This window comes from Dromiciops gliroides, chromosome X, assembly GCF_019393635.1.
Source record: "Dromiciops gliroides isolate mDroGli1 chromosome X, mDroGli1.pri, whole genome shotgun sequence".
NCBI lineage: Eukaryota > Metazoa > Chordata > Mammalia > Microbiotheria > Microbiotheriidae > Dromiciops > Dromiciops gliroides.
Window position 1 is genome coordinate 80,021,879 of NC_057867.1, and position 25,382 is coordinate 80,047,260.

The window sequence follows — 25,382 nt, forward strand, 5'->3', positions numbered from 1 at the left end:
CAGATATCTTCCCATGTTTTGGTGTATATGCAGTGCTTTTTTTATCACTGCCCTCACAGTACAATCTCTGTCCAAGGCTAGGGACATTCTAGTTACTCTGTTCACGTAATCCCATTGTGTGCTAGTCTTTCCACAACTCCTGCAACATTGACTATTCCCATCTTTGCCATTGTACCAGGAGTGAAGTGAACAGAACTGTTTTGATTTGCATTTCTCTTATTGTGATTTTGAGCCATGAGAGGCAATATGGTATAGTGGATAGAGCCTTGGACTTAGAGTCAAATCAATAAGTATTAAGTACCGTGTGCCAAGTGCCATGTTGAGGATACAAAGAAAGACAAAACAGTTTCTGCCTTCAAGGAACTCACATTCTAATGGGGGGATAGGGTTAGGGGTTGTCCAGGAAGATGTGTTTGGATGCTGAACCAGGCACATTGGCTGTGTGACCCTGGGCAAGTCACTTAACCCCCCTGGACCTCAGTTTCCTCCTCTGTGGAGTTAGGAGTTTGCCTGCATGACTACTCAGGTTCCTTTCAGTTCTGACTCTGATATCGTGATCTTGTGATTCATATGGTTGTTAAAGAGTTTGTCATTCTTCTGTTCCTATATATCTTGGATATCAGACCCTTACCAGGATTATTTGATACAAAGATTTTTTCCCCAAGTCAGCTACTTTCCTTCTTATCCTAGTTTATTAATTTTTTTCCTGCAAAAGTATTTCAATTTCATATAATCAAGATTTCCAGTTTTGTCTTTAGTTAATGCTTCTTACCCTTCTTTGTTTCATAATTCACCACATAGCCATAGTTTAAACAGGCGCTAGCATCAGCTTTTCTTCTAACTTTCTTGTGGTAGGATGTCTAATAATTAAGTTACATATCCATTTTGGATTTACTGTGTTGGAAAATGTTTTAGACCGAATTTCCGTTAGACTGCTTTCTGTTTTCCCCAGGTAGTTTATGTTTGGGGGTTTATCAAACATTGGGTTATGGCACTATGTCTGATTGCTCCTTGTGTAGTCTTTTCTACTGATCTACTTCTTAAAAAACTAATGCCAAATAGTTTTGATGGTTAGTTCTCTATAAGATAATTTGTTATCTAGAAAATTCTATTCCCCCTCCATTCCAACTTTTAAAAATTATTTCATTGGATGTTCTAAATGTTTTGTTCCTAAAGATCTCTATTTGGTTTTCTCTTGATTTGGTGACTTTATATTGTCATAGGTGGAGTTCCACTCCCCCTCCACCCCAACTAACAAGATGTTCTACAACTGATACCTTTATTAGGGATAGATCTTTGAGTTACAGAATCAGTCCGTAGACAGGATGTGTAAACAAAATTGTCTGTACCCTGAGGTACAGAAGGGAAGAGGCTTAATTAGCTAACCATACCTCTGGAAGCTTTTGATAGAGAAATTTAATGTTTCCCAATCCAAAGGACTTCAGCCCCCTCTACCTACCACTGACCATGTTATCAGAGAGGTCAGACCAGTAGAAGACAGTACACATCCAGAGAAGAGGTCATAGATGGATAGAGCTTCAAGGGGTGTGACCCTTTGCAACAGAGAATGCCAGTTATGGACTCAAGAAAGGACTTGCAACTGGCAGTTGTGTGTTTACACCTTGGTTATGTCTTCTTTGCACATGTGCCTACTACTAGCACATCCTAAATTTAAGCTTACTCTTTCCCTAGATTCTGCAGATTTGTGGGAGAGTACACTCTAGGCTTGGGGGAAGGAGAGATATTTGGTAGCAACTGCTTTATGCTGTCTTAGTCAATATTCTTTTCTAAAAGCTAATTGAAGTCTCTTGCTGACTGATTCTATTGTTTTTTATTTATTCATTCATTCATTCTGTTTTTTTTTAATAAGATGCTTGTTCCTTTGAGAGTGTTTGTGACAAATTGCCTCAGTTTATTCAAATAATTTGAGAAGACCACCAAATCAAGCAGAGCCAGATTTATTTCATTCTTATGAGAACAGGTGACCCTATGCAAGAGATGAGGAGTGTGCTAATGAGCTCATGAGTTGGGTTTTTATGGAAGTTTTGAGGGGGGTGGTCCCCTCGTGCACAGGGTGAGCTCACAATCTAACATCCAATCCTGTCTCGCCCAGTATTCGTGTTCAGCTCATGATCATGGTATGGATGCATGCTCATCTATGTCTGAGAGCTGGGAGAAGGGGAGGGGGAAAGGGTGAAACCACTCCACCTATGTAAGGAGGGGACAAGGGGGAAGAAGGGAGAGATGGTACCAGGAACTAGGGCTTAGGGATGCAAGAAGGGAGAGGTAGTATCAGGGTGGGTTTGTGCTAACAGGAGACGGTTCTCCTATTTGACCACAGAGCAAGGGGGAGAGAGGTGTATTTTAGCAGCGGGATGGAGTATGGACAGAATGATCTAACAATAACAGGGACTGGGGTCTTTGGAATGCAAGCCTAAAGGGAAGGATGGTACCAGTGTCAGCAAAGCAAGATACATGATTACTACAATATTCTGTTATTGGTAATGGGACAAAACGTGGACATAATGGTCTAACAATAACAATAACAGGGACTGGGGGCTGGGTACATTCCAGACCCCATCCTCAGAGTCTGAACTGACTCAAGTCCACCATATCCCACTCAAGAGGAACCCGTGACTGATATTTAATGGGAAGTACACCAGTGGGAACTTTGGAGCCAGCCTCTTAGGGTCACTCCTAGAACCCTAAAGGAACCACACTCTGAGAACCTGATTCATCAATGTGAGTAGGAGTTGGAGAAGTAGCCTTGCAGGGGGTGTCATAATATTTTTGTAAATAAAAGCTTGTGGTTTTGTATTTTCTTTGTTAATTCCATTTTTCTCCTTTCAGTCAGGTTGGCTAAAGCTTGACTGATTCTGTTATTTTTTGAAAAGAACCAGCTTTTAGTTTTATAAGTTCTGTAGTGTTCTCTATGGTCACTGCCAGTCATCCTGACCTATGTCTTACCACTGGACTCTGATGACTCTGCACAGCTCCGCCTCACTTAAATCCAACTCACTCCAAGTCAAGACATCACCCTCCTGTTGTCATTGCTCTTCCTTGTCCAGAATAAGGAACAAACAAAAATTTGTGAGTAGTAGCTGCCCTCTGGGAAATTGATCTGCCTTTTCAAGCTGGGCAATGCTGCTCTTCCTCCTGCTCTCAGTGCATCAACCCCCCCCCCACTCATCCTGAAATTGTCATTGCCCATTGTGCCCCCCTCCCCTTTTCAGGCTCTGATTCAATCACTACCTTCCACTGTCTATCCTATTCTCTAGCAGCTCCCTTTCTTTCTTCACTGTTTAACCCAATCACCTATTCCTCTGTCCCAGTTTGTGTACCCTCCCACTGGGAAATTCCATCCCACAAAATGCATTGCTTCGCCTAGAGAGGTCTGGGGTGCTTCAATTCTGCTATTGTTTCTTTAAGTGAAATGTTTATGTTCTGCCTGATTCATTAACTATACCTCTGTCCTTTTTTAAACCTCATTTCAATCTTTTTAAAAGTAACCTCTGAAAGAGGTGTAATTGTTTTCCTTCCTCTTTTTGTGATAGGTGCACATGTTTACCACGTGTGTGTTTCTGTTGTTTTCTTATGTGCAGGTTGAAAATTCCATTCTTGGGGGCAGCTAGGTGGCTCAGTGGATAAAGCACCGGCCTTGGATTCAGGAGGAACTGAGTTCAAATCCGGCCTCAGACACTTGACACTTAACTAGCTGTGTGACCCTAGGCAAGTCACTTAACTCTCTGCCCTGCAAAACCAAAAAAAATTCCATTCTCTTTTTTTGGTGAGGCAATGGGGGTTAAGTGACTTGCCTAGGGTCACACAGCTAGTACGTGTTAAGTGTCTGAGGTCAGATTTGAACTCAGGTCCTCCTGACTCCAGGGCCGGTGCTTTATCCACTGTGCCACCTAGCTGCCCCTGAAAATTCCATTCTCATCTGTTGGGTTTTACTTTTGGTTCTTGTTTTGTTGGAAGAAAGCTTCAGTCTCTCTTTTGTTGAATGTCCATCTTTTTTCCTTGCAGAGTAGATCATCTTGACTATAGCTATAGATACCTAATTTTGGTTTTTTAGGGTTGAAGAATGGAGTGGTTAAAAGAAAGTGATTTAAAAAGCAACCTGAATATAACAGAAGTTTCTGGTTTTATACACAATCTCTTTTTTTATTCTTATTGATTAAATTCATAATATAAAGGGAAAAATATTTAAAGGTTATGTTTGTAGTTAGTTTCAGAGTTGTTCTGCTTAGTCCTAGATGGTAAATTTCATGACATTAGAATGAGGTCACAAGGTACCTGCTAGGTTGCTGACCCTCACTCCACCATAGCTACTCTTTTCCAGTGGAGAAGTTGTCAGTTGGCTTTTTAAACAGTTATCCTCATAGAAAATCACTTACACAATAGCCGAGGTATTTATACATGCGCGCGCGCGTGTGTGTGTGTGTGTGTGCGCGCGCGCGCGCGCGCGCACGCGTGTGTAGTTTCTTATATAATATACATCTCCTGGTCCTTCAGTGTGAAATAACTAACTCAAGCAAAGAAATTGAACCAGAATCCCACAATGATGAATAGGTGGAGAGGCATTTTTGAAAATTAACAATCAATCTCCTATGAGACTCTGAATTCTTTTTTTCAAGCTGAAAGCTTTTTTGGTGATGACAGCTGACAGACATTCCTTACAACATCGTGGACTTGCAGAGTGGTTCACATATTTTGGCACTTCATTTTCAAGAGGAACTGGAGTAGGTTCTTGCCAACATTCCACGAAATTACAGCTTTCAAGGGCTTTTTTGATGTCTCCACTCCTTTGCTCCAATATTCCTGGAAAATCCTTGAGTAAGTACAGTTCATTATTGCATTCCCCTCCCAGTAATCAACCCTCACAGAAATTCAGGAGGGCCCCATTTTCATGGGGGAAGTGCTTTAATCAAGATGAATTTTTTCCAGTTTTCAGTAATCAGAGCTCTTCCTGAGTTTCCTTCAACCTTCCTTTCAGATGAAATCTTTAAATTTCCATGGCAATTAAATGAAAAAGTTTGAACAAATGGATCACTCTGTACAATAAACACCTAGAAGCAAGTGGAATTGACTTGGGGTGGGGGGAGGGAGGGAACCCAGGCTTCATCCTACTGGCTGCAAAGCTGCCCTTTCACAATAGAAAGGTTTTTGTTTTCTTGCCAGATGCATTTCCTCAGTCATTTTATCTTATTAGAAACATTTCTTTCTTTCTTTCTTTCTTTTTTTTTTGGTGAGGCAGTGGGGGTTAAGTGACTTGCCCAGGGTCACACAGCTAGTAAGTGTCAAGAGTCTGAGGCCAGATTTGAACTCACGTCCTCCTGAATCCAGCACCAGTGCTATTCCACTGCGACACCTAGCTGCCCAAGTCATTTTATCTTGATCCTCTACCAGATCAGGCTGATTCTGACTAAATAGACTGTAATCAAGAAAACAAATAACAGCATAAAAATTAATTATGTAATTAGACGGAAAAGCAAATGGCCGTTCCTAATTCAGGGCAGATAGGAAGGACTGCCCAGTTGGTTAGCTTTGTAATGCTAGCCATCGTTGCAGTCTGGTCTAAAAGACTTCCAAGGAAGGAGGTTTGAATCCTGGATTCGCTGTTTCTCAGAAATAAAAAACCTCAGTTTCACAAGCAGAGTTGTAACTAGGGTAGGGTAATCTGAGCTTTGCCCTAGGCCACTGAAATTTTGAGGTTGCAACATTTGAAATAATGATTATTTTTAAATGTCAAATTTTAAAGATTGTTAAATTTATATTTTGAGTACTTGTATTTCAGTAGCACAGAGATAACTAAGCTTACCATCTAAACAGCTGGAGCTAACCGCTATCACTGTAACTTGGTAGCTTCTCCTTAGGTGCACTTCTTCCCAACAGGCCTGGGGTCCATCCCACTCATCTTACTGTGCATGCCACTCCCTCCTCCTTTACAAAGAAGTTAGCAAGAGATAGAACAAGTGTGCTTCTGCTCCAACACCCCCTCTTCTCTTCCCCTTACCCAGACCTTGATCACAGGGTTTCTCTTTTTGTTTCCTTTAATCCCTCCTTCATTAACCCACCCTCCAGAGTTAGAGCTTGTTTTGTTTCTGACTAATCCTTCCTGCTTGTTTCTCAGTTGAGTTTGATCTTTGTCTTCACAAAACTCTTTGTGTGGGTCCAAGCCTCGCAGTGTTTGTTGTTTTCTCAAGCTGGGACAAAGTCCCAGAGACTCCCTCCTAGGGCTGATGTTGGGGTGCCAGTGTTTCTTCCTCCTACTTAAAATAATTTGCGTTAATTACTTCCTGAATTGTTTAAATATCACAAATTTTGAGGTAGATTTGAGTCCTTTGAATACTAAGAGCTTCGCCTTGCTCTTGGGCTAATTTAGGGAATTTGTGTGAAGCCCTGCGAAGAGTTTCTGTGTTTGCAGAACAGAAGACCTGGTTCAGATCCTCATTCTGCCAGTTCTCTGTGATGTTGACTTCTTTGGGCCTCCTGAATAAAGTAAGGGGGTTGAATGAGATGACCTTCAAGGTCCTTTTCAGCTCTAAAAGCTACAATCCTATGATTTCTCTTGTACTATTTTAGTTTCTAACACTTTACATATATCCTTCCTTTCTCTGAAACATCTGAAATCTATTCTCCAAAAATCTAGGGTGCATATTGTGGTAAAATATGAAAGTTTTTAACAGTCGGTTAGGATAACTGAAAGACGCCAGTTTTTCAAGGACCACCCTTTTGGGGAGGAGATGAACAGTCCGCCTGCTGCGCATGTCAGACTGCCTGCCAGGTTTTTGACTTCCGGGGTGGAGAGAACGAGAGTAGGCCTTTTTGCCTGCTTGGCGGGACTCCTGACGGCGCGGCACAGATGGTCTCCCTCTCTCCAAAGGTGGCCTTTTCGGTTTGGTGAGTTTTTATAAGGAATATAGACTAAGCCTAGACTTAAGACGATTTGTATTGTATTTCTATTTTCCTATCCTTCTAATCAACATCACCTTGTGACTATATACAATAAAGGCTCTATCTAGAAAACCAGAAGCTTCTTCCATTTACTAGTCTGGGAGATAAATTAAGGGAAAAGTTAAGTAGGGGAGATTTATGATCTAATATCCAATTTTAATCTCACAATATTAAACTATATCCTGCTGTCTCTATCATCAGTTCTAAGATGAAATGGACAATTAGTTCTTATGTGATTAGAGTTTTTTATGTCACTGTAGTTGAATAAATAGTACTTTGGGGGGGGGCAGGGCAATTGGGGTTAAGTGACTTGCCCAGGGTCACACAGCTAATAGGTGTCAAGTGTCTGAGGCTGGATTGGAACTCAGGTACTCCTGAATCCAGGGCCCGTGCTTTATCCACTGCACCACCCAGCTGCCCCCAAATAGTACTTTTAAAGGCAGAAAATGAAAAAATCAACATAACTATACACGGGAAAGGTCTGAAAATACTTGTGGACCTCCCAGAGCTCTATAAAGGAGATGGGGTGGGAATGTCTCCCCCTACCTTTTCTTTCATGGTTCTGCTTCTTTTGGAGTCATCACAGATATTGCTCTCTTAGCTGGGCTTCTTTCATTTTCCATCAATTCGTGTAGCTTTTTCCTGGCTTCTCTTCCATTATATTTAGGTACCACAACTTGTTTAGCCGTTCCCTACACAATAGCAATTAACCTATCACAAAAAGTATTACTGAAAATATTTTGGTGTATATGGGGACTTTCTCCTTATCAAGGGCTTCCTTAGAAGAATAAGCCTAATCAAAGAATTTCTGGGTCAAAGAGGATGGGCATTTTGGTCACTTTATTTCTCTAATTCCAAATTCCTTTCCAGAATGGTTGTACTGCTTCCAAGTTCTACCAGCAATGCACCAAGATGCCCATCTTCTCACAGTCCCTTCCAGCATCTGCCTAGTCTCATCTTTGTTGTGTTTGCCAAGTTGCAGAGTGTGAGGTAAAATGTCAGAGTTGTTTTGATTTACGTTCTATTATTATTAGCAATAGAAGTATTTTTATGTGGTTGTTAATATTTTGTAATTCTTTTGAGAAGTTTATTCATATTCTTTGACCACTTAGGTCTTGGGGAATTAAATTAACATACAAGACATCATATATAAGCAATTAACAGAAAAATTTGATAACAAAGATTTTTTCCCATACTCCTATGCATATCTCTGAGAGGTAGGATATTTCTCAATTTTTTAATAGTATGATGGTCTTTAATTTTAAGCTCATGGATCTTATTTCAGAATATGGTATAAGGTGTTAATCTAATCCTGATTTCTGCCAGGTTGCTTTAGTGTTGTCCCAGATGTTTTTTATTGAATGAGGAGTTCTTTCCTAGATAATTCATGTTTTCTAATTTATTGAACGCTGGGTTATTAAGTCCCATTATTTATGATTCTCCCTTGTCTGTCTCTTCCCTTGTTTAGCCTCTCTGTTTTTTAACCAATACCAGATGGAGTCAGTGACTGTGCCACTTTATATTACAGTTTGAGGTCTGTAACTGCTCTTCCCCCTTCATTGCTATCTCTTTTCATCATTCTCCTTGATATTCTTTATCTTTTCTTTTTCCAAATGAATTTTGTTATTTAATCAAGTTCTATGAGTTATGTCTTTGACAGTTTGATTTTTATGCTATACAGTGTTAAAAGTGTGAACGGGGGCAGCTAGGTGGCGCAGTGGATAGAGCACTGGCCCTGGAGTCAGGAGGACCCGAGTTCAAATCCGGCCTCAGACACTTAACACTAGCTGTGTGACCCTGGGCAAGTCACTTAACCCCAATTGCCTCACCAAAAAAAAAAAAGTGTGAATAAATTTTGATTTTATTTTGTCATTTTTATTATATTGGCAGGTCCAGCCATGAATACTGAATATTCTTTTCCCTCTCAATCGCTGTGTCTTGGATTTTATCGTATAGAAATGTTAACTTTTGAGGGTTGTAGCCTGAACTTTTGCTGAAGATGTTAATTGTCTCAGTATCTTAGCTGATTTGTTAAGGATTTCTAAGCAAACTGTGTTAACCATGTGACTATAGGGATGGTCCTGCCTCCTTTTGAATGTATCTTTACACCTTTAATTTCTTATGATGCCTGCTTTGGGGTTTACAGAGATGGTTTTAGGGATATTAAAAAGGCCCCTTTCTCCTACTTTGTAGGGTTGGGATTTGGATCACATAAATGAGTGTCGCATTTTGTCAAAGGCTTTTTCTGCGTCTGTTCAGATAATCATCATTCTATTTATGTCTGTTTTCTAGTTGTATTTCTTGTAAGTACAGTGTGGAGTTTGGGTTTTATATCCAATCTGTCACCTCTTACTTTTACTGGATTGTTTCCATTGAAAGTTATGAGTTATGTTTATATATAATATATCTTTCTGAACTAACTATCAGTTCCCTTTTCTTTCTCTTGCTCTTTTCTTTTTGTTTTTTTGTTTTTTTTGAGGGGCAATTGGGGTTAAGTGACTTGCCCAGGGTCACACAGCTAGTAAGTGTTAAGTGTCTGAGGCCGGATTTGAACTCAGGTACTCCTGAATCCAGGGCTAGTGCTCTATCCACTGCGCCATCTAGCTGCCCCCTCTTGCTCTTTTCATTGTATAGTATTCCATTTCTCGTTTTCTCGACTTTTTGTCTCTGATTCATGGTCCTCACACTTTTTAGTCTCTTCTGTAATTAAAGCTCTTAAGGTGCCCATTGTTCATCCCTTCCTCTAGTTTCTATGTTATTGCCTTACAGGTGCTGGGGTGCCTATTTGCCCTGTGGTAGGAAGCTTCGTATTTCCCTGGTTGTGCAGTTTATTTTTGTTTCTAGCTCTTTTTTCCCATTGACCATGAAGCCTGCTCCATGGTCTGCCCGCTCTTCAGGAGGTCACTTGCCCCCAAGAGCCGTGGTGAGGTAGGACGCATGGTTTTGAAGCACCAAACCCTTCCACTGTTAAGGTTCCAATCTCCCTTTCTTTATCTTTCTTCTCCCATGGGAGCATTCTTCAGTGGTACCCTCCTGCTACTGAAACAAGAGGTCCCCATTTCTTTCCCCCCTCTGCCTCCTCACCCACTCTCCCATATGTTCTCTTCGTCCTGAGAGACTATAGCCATTGTTTCCCCATCATTGATCTTAGCCTCGATTTGGCTATATCTTACATTCCTTCTACCTCTCCTCTAGTCCTTCATTGGGTCACACAAAAGAATTGATTCCCCTGCAGGCAGGCTTTTGTGAGGGTTCATTGAGAATTGTTCAGGCCTGTTTCTCTTTTCTTTGCTTTTTGTTTTCACCCATATCATTTTGTGTATTTTAAAAAAAAAGTCTCTTAATGGTTTTTGTTGCTACTTTATCATAGTTGTCTTTGGTGGTTCTCTCTACTTTCTTGTGTTGCTGTTGTCTGGGGTGTTTCTTTCTAAGAATTCTTCAAATGCCTCCATTTTTCCGTTAAGGATTAGGTAGCAAGTTTCAGGGTGTGGCACATGGGGTTGCATCATGAGCTCCTTTGCTCCCTGAAACATTATTTCATTCCTTGCCAAGGTTGTTTTTCTGTGGAATTGTTAAACTTAACCATTAGGTGTTTGGAGTACTAAAAGTATTTTTCTGGAGGCAATATCTCTGGGCCTTGCTTTTTCTTTCTACACAGTAAGAAAATGTGAATCAAGTGCTTTGTAAAGGGAAAGCAATTTGTTTGGTTTTGTTTTCATAACTGAATAAATATTAGGTTGAAGTGATTGGAAGGAAGAGCAACAGGAGGTTTTATGAAAATTTTTGGAATCACAAAACTGCTCTTTCTAAACTTATTGGTCATCTCTTTTTCTTTTTTTTTTAGTGAGGCAATTGGGGTTAAGTGACTTGCCCAGGGTCACACAGCTAGTAAGTGTTAAGTGTCTGAGGCCAGATTTGAACTCAGGTCCTCCTGACTCCAAGGCTGGTGCTCTATCCACTGCACCACCTAGCTGCCCCTTAGTCACCTCTTTTTTTTTTTTTAATGTATAAGGTATTTTATTTTTTCCGTTACATGTAAAGATAGTTCTCAACTTTTGTTTATACAAGCTTTACAATTTCAGATTTTTCTCCCTCCCTCCCCTCCCTCCCCCCTCCCCTAGACAGCAGGTAATCTGATATAGGTTATATCTATATATCTCTATACATATACATATAGATATAGATATATATACACACACACATATATATATACACATAATAACATTAATCCTATTTCTGCATTAATCCTGTTACAAGAGAAAAAAATCAGAGCAGTGATGCAAAACCTCAAAATAGAAAAAAAAACAACAGCACCAAAAACAAAAGAAATAGTATGGTTCATTCAGCATCTATACTTCATAGTTCTTTTTTCCCCTGGATTTGGAGATCCTCTTCTATCATGAGTTCCCTGGAACTCTTCTGTACCATTGCATTGGTGAGAAGAATATAGTCCATCACAGTAGGTCAACACTCAATGTTGATGATACTGTGTACAATGTTCTTCTGGTTCTGCTCATCTCACTCATCATCAGCTCACGCAAGACCCTCCAGGTTTCTCTGAACTCCTCCTGCTCATCATTTCTTACAGCACAATAGTATTCCATTGTATTCATATACCACAACTTGTCCAGCCATTCCCCAATTGATGGGCACCCCCTCAACTTCCAATTCCTTGCCACCACATAAAGAGCAGCTATAAATATTTTTGTACATGTGGGTCCCTTTCCCCCTTCCATGATTTCTTTGGGAAAAAGACCTAAAAGTGGAATTGCTGGGTCAAAGGGTATGCACAGCTTTATTGCCCTTTGGGCATAATTCCAAATTGCTCTCCAGAATGGTTGGATCAGCTCACAGCTCCACCAACAAAGCATTAGTGTTCCAATTTTCCCACAGCCTCTCCAACATTTATTATCTTCCTTTTTTGTCATTTTAGCCAATCTGATAGGTGTCAGGTGGTACCTCAGAGTTGTTTTAATTTGCATCTCTCTAATCATTAGAGATTTAGAGCATTTTTTCATATGGGAATAGATAGCTTTGGTTTCTTCATCAGAAAACTGCCTGTTCATATCCTTTGACCATTTCTCAATTGGGGAATGACTTGGATTCTTATAAATTTGATTTAATTCCCTATATATTTTAGAGATGAGGCCTTTATCAGAAGCACTGGCCTCAAAAATTGTTTCCCAGTTTTCTGCCTCCCTTCCAATTTTGGATGCATTGCTTCTGTTTGTACAAAAATTTTTTAATTTAATATAATCAAAATCATCCATTTTGCATTTTATAATATACTCTTATCTCTTGTTTGGTCAAAAACTGTTCTCCTTTCCAAAGATCTGATAGGTACACTATTCCTTTCTTTCCTAATTTACCTATGGTATCACCTCTTATGTCTAAATCATGTATCCATTTTGACCTTATTTTAGTATAAGGTGTCAGATGTTGGTCTATGCCTAATTTCTGCCATACTATCTTCCAGTTTTCCCAGCAGTTTTTGTCAAATACTGAGTTCCTATCCCAGAAGCTGGAGTCTTTGGGTTTATCAAACACTACGTTACTAGTGTCATTTACTATTGCATTTCCTGAGCCTAGCCTATTCCATTGATCTACCACTCTATTTTTTAGCCAGTACCAGATAGTTTTGATGACTGCCGCTTTATAGTAAAGCTCCAGGTTTGGTACCGCTAACCCACCTTCCTGTGAATTTTTTTTCATTATTTCCCTGGATATTCTTGATTTTTTGTTTTTCCAGATGAATTTTGTTATTATTTTTTCTAGCTCTATAAAATAATTTTTAGGTAGTCTGATTGGTATGGCACTGAATAAGTAAATTAATTTAGGCAGTATTGTCATTTTTACTATATTAGCTCTGCCTATCCATGAGCAATTGATATCTTTCCAATTATTTAGATCTGATTTGATTTGTGTGAAGAGTGTTTGGTAGAGTTCCTGGGTTTGTCTTGGCAAGTAGACTCCCAAGTATTTTATATTATCTACCATGACTTTAAATGGAATTTCTCTTTCTATCTCTTGCTGCTGGACTTTGTTGGTCATGTATAGAAATGCTGATGATTTATGTGGATTTATTTTATATCCTGCTACTTTGCTAAAGTTAATTTTTTCAAGTAATTTTTGACTTGATTCTCGAGGATTCCTTAAGTATACCATCATATCTGCAAAGAGTGATAGTTTTGTTTCCTCCTTGCCTATTCTAATTCCTTTAATTCCTTTCTCTTCTCTGATTGCTAAAGCTAACATTTGTAGGACAATATTAAATAATAGGGGTGATAAGGGACATCCCTGTTTCACCCCTGATATTATTGGGAAGGCCTCTAACTTATCTCCATTGCATATAATGCTTGCTGATTGTTTTAGGTAGATACTGCTTATTATTTTAAGGAAGGCTCCACCTATTCCTAAGCTCTCTAGTGTTTTTATTAGGAATGGGTGCTGTACTTTGTCAAAAGCTTTCTCTGCATCTATTGAGATAATCATATGATTTTGGTTAGTTTTCTTATTGATGTGGTTGATTATGTTAATAGTTTTCCTAATGTTGAACCATCCCTGCATTCCTGGTATAAATCCCACCTGGTCATAGTATATTATCCTGGTGATCACTTGCTGTAATCTACTTGCTAATATCTTATTCTTTCTCTGTTTTTGCTTTGCCTGGTTTTGGTATCACCACCATATTTGTGTCATAAAACGAATTTGGTAGAACTCCTTCTTCACCTATTTTTCCAAATAATTTGTATAATATTGGAATTAATTGTTCTTTAAATGTTTGGTAAAATTCACCCGTAAACCCAGCTGGCCCTGGGGATTTTTTTCTTAGGGAGTTCATTTATAGCTTGTTCAATTTCTTTTTCTAATATGGGTTTATTTAAGGATTTTATTTCCTCTTCAGTTAACCTGGGCAGTTTGTATTTTTGTAAATATTCATCCATTTCATTTAGATTGTCAAATGTATTGGCATACAGTTGGGCAAAATATTTCCTAATTATTGCTTTAATTTCCACTTCATTGGTGGTAACATCACCCTTTTCATTTTTGATACTGGTAATTTGGTTTTCTTCTTTCTTTATTTTAATCAAATTAACCAAGATTTTATCTATTTTATTGGTTTTTTCATAAAACCAGCTCTTAGTTTTATTGATTAATTCTATAGTTTTTTTGCTTTCAATCTTATTAATTTCTCCTTTAATTTTCAGGATCTCTAATTTAGTGTCTAATTGGGGATTTCTAATTTGTTCTTTTTCTAGCTTTTTAAGTTGCATGCCCAATTCATTAACCTCCTCTTTCTCTTTCTTATTCATGTAAGCATTTAGAGCTATAAATTTTCCCCTAAGCACTGCTTTGGCTGCATCCCATAGATTTTGGTATGTTGTCTCATTATTGTCATTCTCTTGGATAAAGTTATTGATTGTTTCTATGATTTCTTGTTTGGCCCATTCATTCTTTAGAATGAAATTATTTAGTTTCCAATTGATTTTCATTCTACTTTTCCCTGGCTCTTTCTTACATGTAATTTTTATTGCATCATGATCTGAGAAGGATGCATTTACTATTTCTGCCTTTCTACATTCGACTATGATGTTTTTGTGCCCTAATACATGGTCAATTTTTGAAAATGTGCCATGTACTGCTGAGAAAATGGTATATTCCTTTCTATCCCCATTCAATTTTCTCCAGACATCTATCATGTCTAACTTTTCTAGTAATCTATTCACCTCATTCACTTCTTTCTTATTTATTTTTTGGCTAGATTTATCTAATTCTGAGAGGGGGAGATTCAGATCCCCCACTAGTATAGTATTACTGTCTAATTCCTCTTGTAACTCATTTAACTTCTCCTCTAAGAACTTGGATGCTATACCACTTGGCGCATACATATTCAATATTGATATTACTTCATTATCTATAGTACCTTTTAGCAAGATGTAATTTCCTTCCTTATCATCTGTTTTTGCCTGTGCTTTGTCTGAGATAAGGATTGCTACCCCTGCTTTTTTTACTTGAGCTGAGGCATAATATATTCTGCTCCAGCCTTTTACCTTTACTCTCTACGTATCTCTCTGCTTCAAATGTGTTTCTTGTAAGCAGCATATTGTAGGATTCTGGTTTTTAATCCACTCTGCAATTCACTTCCTTTTTATAGCAGAGTTCATCCCATTCACATTCACAGTTATTATTACTGACTGTCTATTCCCCTCCATTCTATTTACCCCCTTTGTACTTTTCCCCCCTTCTTTCACCCTATTCCTCCTCACCGACATTTTACTTCTTACCCCTGCCTCCCCTGATCTTCCCTCCCTTTTTATCACCCCCCTCTCTTTTCTTTACCCTTTTCTCCCTTGCTTTTGTCCTCCCTTCTATCAGTCCCCCCCTTTCCCTTCCCCTTTTGTTTCCCTAAAGAATGAGTTAAGTTTCTTTATCCCAATGAACGTATGTGTTATTCCCTCTTTGAGTCAAATCTAATGAGAATAGGGTTGAAACAATGTTCCCCCCTCCTTTCTTTCCCTCTATTGTAATAGGTTTTTTTCCACCTCTTCATATGATATAATTCATCCCATTCCACCTCCCCTTTCCTCTCCTCCCCATAGACTCCCTTTTTAACCCCTTAATTCTTTTGTATCATCACATCAAAGACAATTTATATTTATATCCTCTATGAAAAGTCCTTCTCTCTGCCCCAATACATTTACAGTTCTTAAGAGTTATGAGTATTATTTTCCTGTGTAGGGATATAAACAGTTTAACCTAATAGGGTAACCTTTTTTTTTTCCCCTTTGTTTACCTTTTTAAACTTCTCTTGAGTCTTGTATGTTGAGATCAAATTTTCTATTCAGTTCTGGTCTTTTCACCAGGAAAGATTGAAAGTCCCCAATGTCATTAAATGTCCATCTTTTCCCCTGAAAGAAAATGCACATTTTTGCTGGGTACTAGATTCTCGGCTGCAATCCAAGCTCCTTTGCCTTCCGGAATATCATATTCCAAGCCTTGCGGTCCTTTAATGTTGAAGCTGCCAGGTCCTGAGCAATCCTGACTGTGGCTCCATGATATTTAAATTGCTTCTTTCTGGCTGCTTGGAGTATTTTCTCCTTCACCTGATAATTCTGGAATTTGGCTACAATATTTCTTGGAGTTTTCCTTTTGGGGTCTCTTTCAGGAGGTGATCGGTGGATTCTTTCAATGATGATTTTATCCTCTGATATCTATGGAATATGGTGTCTAGATTTTTTTCTGGTCATGTCTCTCTTGTCTTTCCAATGAGGTATTTCACATTTTCTTCTATTTTTTCATTTTTTTTTATTCTGCTTGACTGATTCTTGGTGTCTCATGGATTCCTTATCTTCCAACTGTCCCACTTTAATTTTTAAGGCATTGTTTTCTTCAGTGAGATTATGCACCTTTTTTTCCATTTGGCCAAGTGAATTTTTTAAGGCAGTGTTTTCTTCAATGAGATTATGCAACTTTTTTTTCCATTTGGCCAGATGAATTTTTTAAGGTATTGTTTTCTTCAGTGAAATTATGTGCTTCCTTTTCCAAGCTGCTGATTCTTTTTTCATAGTTTTCTTGCTTTGCTTTCAGTTCTCTCCCCATTTTTTCTTCTACCTCTCGCCATTGATTTTTAAAATCCTTTTTGAGCTCTTCCAGGAAGGCTTTTTGTTCTTGAGACCAATTCACCTTCCCTTGTGAGGCTTCAGATGTAGGCAATTTGAGGCTATTGTCCTCATCTGAGTTTGCGTTGGCTTCTTCCCTATTGATACAGAAGCTCTCAATGGAGAGGGCTCTTTTTTGCTTCTTACTCATTATTGCAGCTTATTTATTTATTTTTTAAGTTGAGGTCTGCTCTGGGGGCACCAGGGTCCCTGTTTTGGGCTTCTTGTGCAGGGGTATAGGTGCTGTGTGACCGGGTGTTTACTCTGAGGCCTTTATGGTGTGTGGAGATCCCCCGCCCTGCACTTCCTGTCTGATTGCGCTCGGCCAGCCAGGCGCCAGACCCCGGCGTCTGATCCTGCCTGACCCGTTTGTCTCCCTCCCGGCCGGTGCAGGTAGGTTTTTCCACTGTCCTTCTTGGCCCCCAGATTTTTGAACCAGGTTCCGGGAGCCTCAGTTGTCCGGCTGTGGCCCGCAGCTCCTGCTGACTTACCCCGACCCCCTCGGCGCTGGGTTGCTGCCCTGCGCTGGGCCTCCCTTTTGCCCGAGTCAGACCGACCTTTTCCTGAAGTCTTCTAAATTATCTCTGATTGGAGGACTGTGTCTCTCTGTCTCTTTGCAGGTTCTGTAGTTTCAGAATCCTTCCAGAGGCTTGATTTAATGTTTGTTTTGAGGGAACAGAAGGAGAGCTCAGGCAGCTTGCTGCTTCCTCTCCGCCATCTTGGCCCCTTAGTCACCTCTTAATGGACAAATCCAACATCCTTTTTCTCCATTCTCACCCTTCTAGACCTCTCTTTAGGCTTTGCCACTGCCTTGCCCCCCTTTTCCCCTAGGTTTTTGTGATGTCACTCCCTCCTTGTTCTCTTCCTTCCTGTCTGCTTCCTCAGTCTCCTTTGTTGGATCTGCATCCAGGTCAGGGCCATTCACTGTGGGTGGCGCCCCAAGGCTCTGTCCTGGGCCACCTTTTCTTCTCCCTATACAGTGTTTCATTTTATGAGCTCATTTGTTCCCAAGGTTTCAATGATCATCTCTTATCCAGTCCTACTTGTCTACTCCTTCATCCTCTTTTTTTTTTTGCGGAGTAAGGGGGGTTAAGTGACTTGCCCAGTGTCACACAGCCAGTGTCAAGTGTCTGAGGCCGGATTTGAACTCAGGTCCTCCTGACTCCAGGGCTGGTGCTTTATCCACTGTGCAACCTAGCCGCCCCATTTGTCTACTCCTAACCTCTTTCTGCCTCCATCTCCAGTTGCCTTTTAGACATCTTCAATATAATATATCCCAAACTTGCCCTTATCTTTCCCTTAAAAACCCTACTCTCTTCTGACCTTCCTCATTACTACTGAGGATTCCACTGTCCTTTCCCTTAGTCACCCAGGTTCACACCCTAGGTGTCATCCTTGACTCTTGACTCACTCTTGACAGTTACTAGTTGTGTGACCCTGGGCAAGTCACTTAACCCCCATTGCCCTGCAAAAAAAAAAAACCAAAAGATTTTGGGATCTGAGATTTTACCTACTTAAGGTCCTCTGAAAAGGATACCCTGTTGGTGCAATATGCTTTCTTTTCACACATAATCTATGTTCAACTACTTTTTGGTCCAGTGCTCACAGTCATTGTGATGCTACTTGAATAAGAGTAACTAGATGGGGGACTTTTGCTTGTAATTGATTTCCTGAATAAGTCACTGTACGCTTATTTTTTTAATTTATTTTTTTTGTGAGGCAGTGTGGGTTGAGTGACTTTCACAGGGTCACACAGTAAATATCAAGTGTCTGAAGCTGGGTTTGAACTCGGGTCCTCCTGAATCCAGGGTCGTTGCTTTACCCACCATGCCATATAGCTGCCCCCCTCACTGTAACATTGATAAGGATGACTGACCTCCCGGGAATGCCACTGTCAGGATACAAAAGAAGGCTGTCCAGGGACTGAGACCAAAGAGAAACCTTCATTATTCATTGTGTTTTGCAGATAAGGATGTTCAGCTTTCCTCTTTGGGCTTCACAATATGTCATTGCTCTGATTATAGGAAGATCCTGCTGTCATTTGGGGAAAGGAAGAGCGCCCAGGTAAAGAATAACCGAGGAAGAGCTGCCTGAAAGTGCGTGGAGTGAGCCAGCGCCCCTTCCCAGCCCACCCTTCTGCATGGAGTCCAAAGAAGGCAGGGTGATCCAAGTACTCTGGGCACACTCTTGGCCATGGCAGGTCCTCTTGAAGCTGGTATTGTGCTTGTGTCAACCCTTATCTGTGCCCGAATCCTGAGGACCAGCCTGGACCTGAACTCTTCAGGGTCTGGGAAGGCCTCAATTATTCCCCACTCTCTTCTCCCCCATCCTTGCATTTTCTTTTGCAAAACTGTATCTAGGCCTACTGTCTCCTGTTTTTTCTCTTCTCCAGTTATACCCCTTCCTGTTGTATATGTAGTAGAGCAATCTGAAATTGGATAAAACTAGAAATCTGCTACCTTTTCTTCAACCACGGAAAGCCCCACATGCTAAGGAATAACATTGTTCACCTTACTCTCTTTCTGTGTCAAAGAGAATAACAACAATGAGAAAAATATAACAGCATATAAATATAACATTTCCACAGCACTTTAAGGTTCACAAAATGCTTTGCATATATTACCTCAAAGAAAACTTTATATTGGATGTACTGATATTTTTGGTGGACCTTAGCAAGGACATGATGTAGAGACATATATTAGTTAAATGGGTGCTGAGATGTCAACTCCCTAGGGCTTTATCAGAGGTGAACTATTATGGTGTAAGGCCCTGAAGATTCCTAAGTAAACCTTTTCATTGTTAGTCTGTTATCCTACCACAGTTCTTGTTCTGATTTATTACCTACATGCTCTTTTATGTTTTCATCTATGACAACTTTAGTGGAAAATTAAGAGATGGTTGGTGAACATCTAGGAATGGAAGTAGTGATTACAGCCAGCATCTAGAATAGGTCATGCCAGACTAACTTCATTTCTTTTTTGATAGGATTGTTAAATAGGAGAGGAATGCTCTGGATTTAGTTTACCTAGATTTGACATATTTTAATTTTTTGGAGGGATTTATTTATTTATTTGTTTATTTTTTTGGTGAGGCAATTGGGGTTAAGTGACTTGCTTGCCTAGTTACACAGCTAATAAGTGTCTGAGGCTGGATTTTTCCTCAGATCCTTCTGAATCCAGGGCCAGCTCTCTATCCACTGTGGTGCCTAGCTGCCCTGATTTAATTATTTTTTCGCAATGTAATGCCTAATTGTAAGCATCACTAAAGCATCCTGTCTTCATTTTACATTAAATTTTATTTTTTCCAGTTGGCAAAAATCTGCCTTCTCTCTCACCATCACTCCCCTCCCCCCACACAAATTAAGAAAGAAAAGCAAAACCCATGTTGCAAATGTGTAGTCAGACAAAACAAATCTCATTGGACATATGAGAAAAATGTCTCATTGGGTACTCTGAATCTTTCACTTCTTGTTGAGGAGGTGGGTAGCATGCTTCATCCCTAGTGCTCTGAAATAGTGGTTGGTCATTAAGGTGATCAGGTGATAACAGTTGCAGAATCTTTTGCAGTTGACCTCACAGTATTGTTGTCAGTATAAAGTGTTTTCCTGGTTGTGTTCACTCTCCCTCAGTTCATACAAGTCTTTGCCTGTTTCTCTGAAATCATTCCTTTCATCATTTTTTACAGCGCTGTGGTATTTCATTCTATCTATATGCCACAACTTGTCTCTCCAGTTGATGGGCACCTCCTCAGTTTCTAATTCTGTGCTCTGCAAAAAGAGTTGTAAATATTTTTTTACGGTTTTTAAAGTTTGTTTTGCTTAGCATTCTACTCATCCCTTCTTTAATTAACTCTCCCTCTTACTTTGCCTTTCCCCCCCTTTCCCTCCTGTAACCAGTTCAGATGACAGTCAGATTCTGGTCAGATGCTCTCCCAGCCCCTTCCTCCTTGTTTGTATAAACTTCTACTTGTCCACCCTGATTATAATTTCCCATAACCTTCTCCATCCTTTTCCCCAGGGTATTCTAGATCTGTTCTTCCCTTTCTATTCTTCTTTTGACATCATCAAGGCATAAAAAACTACTCCCAGACCTTTTGTCTAGTTAAACTCCTCCTGTGACCCCTGATAGAGTTCAGAGGGGTCATATGTATCATCTGTCCAGGTAAGGATGAAGGTCAAATGACCTTCTTGTTTAGTCTCTTTTGATTTTTCATTCGTGTTTCTCTTGATACCTTTGGTTGCCCTTCAAAGGTCCTATGCAGCTTTGGTCCTCTCATTGGGAATGCTTGGAAGTCCTCCATTTCTGTCTAATTTTTTCCTCTGTAGGATTATTCTGGTTTTCTAGGTAAGTTATTCTCGGCTGTAAGCATTGATTTTTTTTTTTCACATTCTGGAATACCATCAGGCTCTCCAATTCTTTATAGTGATGGTCGCTAAACGGTATGTGATGGTGACTATGGATCCTCAGTACCTGATTTTTTCTTTCTAGGTACTTAGAGTATTTTCTCTTTGCCCTATAAACTTTGGGGTTTTGCTACATTCCTCAGAGTTTGTATTTCAAGGTTTCATTCAGGAAGTAAATGGTGGATTCTATTTCTACTTTCTTCTCTGCTTTTAGGAGATGTGATCAGGGTTTTTCCCCTGTGATTTCTTGAAATATGATTGGAGTAAAGGCTTTTATTTGGTCTTGGCTTTCAAGTAGTCTAATAATATTAAACTTTTCTCTCCTTGTTTATGCTATGAGACAGCTCACTTCTTTTTTCAAACTTTTGATGAGTCATTACTCTGATACTAATATTGAATAATATTAATAATAGCTTGATACTAATATTGAAGGAGGTTTTCCCCCCAATCTTTTTTTTCTTCTAGCATTTTCGTTTAGATTTTAGAATGATTTTTAACTTTTAAAAATGTGTTTCATATGAATTCTGGTTAGACTGCATTTTCTTGGATACTTTTTGAGTATAGATGTTTTAGAGTCTTTTCCTTGAAGTTTAGAAGTTACTTTTCCTATAACGGGAATAGTTGTTGTGGTAGCATTGTTTTCCTTTGCTCATCTTTGTAGCCTATTTTTTAACTTGGTGTTGTATGTTAGGGCTGAGCTTGTGTCCTCTGGGGTCATTCTACTACTTTCTTGGAGTTCAGCGTGTTGGGTTATTCCAGGATCTCAGGGACAGCTCATATGGGGGCCCCACAAGCTTTTATTTCCCCCATGGTGACCTGACACATGGCAAAGTCTGAGCACTGGCCCTCTGGTCTGAGGTTCCTCTCCTGGTCATTCCTCCACAGGCTTCAGCCTGGAACCAAGACCCCACTACACTCACAGCATCAGAGCCACACAGCTGCTGCTGCTGCTGCTGCTTCTGAACTTCCTCTTCAGGCCACAACCCAAAGCCTGCAACCTCTCCTCACTCAGCCCTGGATCTGCGACCCAGAAATGGAGCCTGAGCAACAGACCTGGTACTTGGCAGCCATTTCTGTACCCTTCATAAGGTAAGGATGTCCCCTCCCTCCCTCTCACCTCCCACACATTCTCTCCTCTCCCTATATCTCTTCTCAAACACTCACACATAAACCCTTTATCCCTATCTTCTCTCTCCCCCCCAACTCTCTCTCTTCTCTCCCCCCTTTCCCTAACCCTCACACATAAGCATAGAAGGGAACTTCTCTACCTCTCTCTTCTTCTCCACCCTTTCTCTCACCTAAACACTCTCTTCTCCCCTTCCTCCTCCTTCTCTACATCTCTCATACACACAGATTCTATTTCTTCTCTCCCTCCTGTCCCTATATCCTCCACCCTGCTTGTCTGTCTCTCTCACACGCAGAAACTTTCTCCTTTCTCTTCCTATCTCCCCTCATCCCCCAACTCACACACAAACACTCCCTCTTTTTTCCTTTCTATTTCTCCCCCACCTTTCTCCCTCTCTAGCTACATCTCTTCTCCTTCCTCCTCCCTATCTCTTTTCCCTTGTCTCACTTCTCTCATACACACAGACTCTATTTCTTCTCTCCCCCACCTTTCTCACTCTCTAGCTACATCTCTTTTCCCTCCATCCTCCAACCTGCTTCTGTCTGTCTCTCCCACACAAACACATTCTCTTTACCAATATCCTCTTTCTCCCCCCACTCTCTCCCTCCTTTCCCTAGCCCTCAAACCTAAACAGAGCAGGGAGCCTCTCTACCTCTCTATCTTCTCTTTCTCTCTCCTCTTATCCCCCAACTCACACACAAACACTCCCCCAGTCTCTATCTTCTTTATCTCTTCATTCTTTCTCTCACATTTCCAAACACACACACTCTCTTCCCCTCCCCTGCATCTCTCATACACTCAGACTCTATTTCTTCTCTCCCTCCTTTCCCTATATCCTCCACCCTGCTTCTGTCTGTCTCTCCCACACAAACACATTCTCTTTACCAATCTCCTCTTTCTTCCCCCACTCTCTCCCTCCTTTCCCTAGCCCTCAAACCTAAACAGAGAAGGGAGCTTCTCTCTCTTCTTTCTCTAACATTTCCAAACACACACACTCCCCCTGTCTCTCCCCCACGTTTCTCCTTCTGTAGCTACATCTCTTCTTCTTCCTCCTCTCCCTCCTCTCACACTCTCTTCCCCTCCCCTGCATCTCTCATACACACAGACTCTCTTTCTTCTCTGCCTCCTTTCCCTATATCCTCTACTCTGCTTCTGTCTGTCTCTCTCACAGAAACTTTCTCCTTTCTCTTCCTATCTCCCCTCCTCTCTCCCTTCTATGTCTCCCCATCTCCTTTCCCTCCATCCTCCACCCTGCTTCTTTCTGTCTCTACCACACAAACACATTCTCTTTACCAATATCCTCTTTCTCCCTCCACTCTCTCCCTCCTTTCCCTAGCCCTCAAACCTAAACAGAGAAGGGAGCTTCTCTATCTTTATCTCTTCATTCTCTCTCTTCTTTCTCTAACATTTCCACACACAATCCCCCTCTCTCCCCCAACTCACACTTCCCCTAGGTCTCCCCCACCTTTCTCACTCTCTAGCTACATCTCTTCTCCCACCCTATCTCCTTTCCCTATATCCTCTACCCTGCTTCTGTCTGTCTCTCCCACACAAACACATTCTCTATCTTCTTTATCTCTTCATTCTCTCTCTTCTTTCTCTAACATTTCCACACACAAACACTGCCCCTATCTCTCCCTTCTACACATCCTTTCCCAATATCCTCCACCCTGCTTCTGTCTGTCTCTCCCACACAAACACATTCTCTTTACCAATCTCCACTCTCTCCCTCTTTTCCCTAGCCTTCAAACCTAAACAGAGCAGGGAGCCTCTCTACCTCTCTACCTCCTCTTATCCCCCAACTCACACAGTCTCTATCTTCTTTATCTCACATTTGCAAACACACACACTCTTCCCCTCCCCTGCATCTCTCATACACACAGGCTCTATTTCTTCTCTCCCTCCTTTCCCTCTGTCCTCCACCCTGCTTCTGTCTCTCACAAACACAGTCTCTATCTTCTTTATCTCTTCATTCTCTCTCTCTCTCTTCTTTCTCTAACATTTCCACACACAATCCCCCTCCCCTGCATCTCATTTACACAGACTATTTCTATCTCCTCTCTCCCACAACTCACACACAAACACTGCCCCTATCTCTCCCTTCTACACATCCTTTCTCCTTCTCTATCTACATCTCTTCTCCCTCCCTATCTCCTTTCCCTTCTCTCTTACACACAGACTCTATTGCTTCTTTCCCTCCTGTCCCTATATCCTCTACCCTGCTTCTGTCTGTCTCTCTCACACGCAGAAACTTTTTCCTTTCTCTTCCTATCTCCCCTCATCCCCCAACTCACACACAAACACTCCCTCTTTTTTCCCTTCTCCCTCTCTAGCTACATCTCTTCTCCTTCCTCCACCCTGCTTCTGTCTGTGTCTACCACACAAACACATTCTCTTTACCAATATCCTCTTTCTCCCTCCACTCTCTCCCTCCTTTCCCTAGCCCTCAAACCTAAACAGAGAAGGGAGCTTCTCTATCTTTATCTCTTCATTCTCTCTCTTCTTTCTCTAACATTTCCACACACAATCCCCCTCTCTCCCCCACCTTTCTCCCCCTCCCCTGCATCTCATTTACACAGACTCTATTTCTATCTCCTCTCTCCCACAACTCACACTTCCCCTAGGTCTCCCCCACCTTTCTCACTCTCTAGCTACATCTCTTCTCCCACCCTATCTCCTTTCCCTATATCCTCCACCCTGCTTCTGTCTGTCTCTCACACAGTCTCTATCTTCTTTATCTTTTCATTCTCTAACATTACCAAACACGCACACTCTATTTCTTCTCTCCCTCCTTTCCCCCACTATCTACATTGCTTCTCCTTGCTCCTCATCTTCCTACCTTTCTCCCCCTTTATTTCCCACGTGTCCCACCCACTCTCTTCCCCCCTATTTACACACACACAGTGTAAATAGGGGGGAAAGAGGAGATGGAAATAGAGGGAAGAGATGGAGAGATAGGGAAAGAAAGGAGAAAATGTATAGGTAGAAGAGAGACAGACAGACAGAAGCAGGGTGGGAGATAGGGAGGAGGAAGGAGAAGAGATGTAGCTAGAGAGGGAGAAAGGTGGGGGAGAGATAGAAGGGAAAAAAGAGGGAGTGTTTGTGTGTGAGTTGGGGGATGAGGGGAGATAGGAAGAGAAAGGAAAAAGTTTCTGCGTGTGAGAGAGACAGACAGAAGCAGGGTAGAGGATATAGGGACAGGAGGGAAAGAAGCAATAGAGTCTGTGTGTAAGAGAGA

At 40.8% G+C, this 25,382-nt stretch overlaps 2 long non-coding RNA genes across 3 annotated transcripts in view; one reads left to right on the forward strand and one right to left on the reverse strand.

The window, feature by feature from the left end:
* Positions 1 to 25,382, reverse strand: part of LOC122733632 — a 63,425-nt gene that overhangs the window by 9,135 nt on the left and 28,908 nt on the right. The window contains exon 7 of one of the 2 annotated variants that reach the window (XR_006353933.1): positions 19,750 to 20,382. The exons of the other annotated variant lie outside the window; for it this stretch is intronic. This is a non-coding gene — a long non-coding RNA (uncharacterized LOC122733632). Of the gene's footprint in view, positions 1 to 19,749; positions 20,383 to 25,382 lie in introns of those variants that run through there. 2 annotated transcript variants of the gene reach the window in all.
* Positions 4,675 to 19,712, forward strand: LOC122733634. Its single transcript, XR_006353936.1, has 3 exons — positions 4,675 to 4,836; positions 7,828 to 7,947; positions 18,641 to 19,712. It is a non-coding gene; the product is annotated as an uncharacterized LOC122733634 (long non-coding RNA).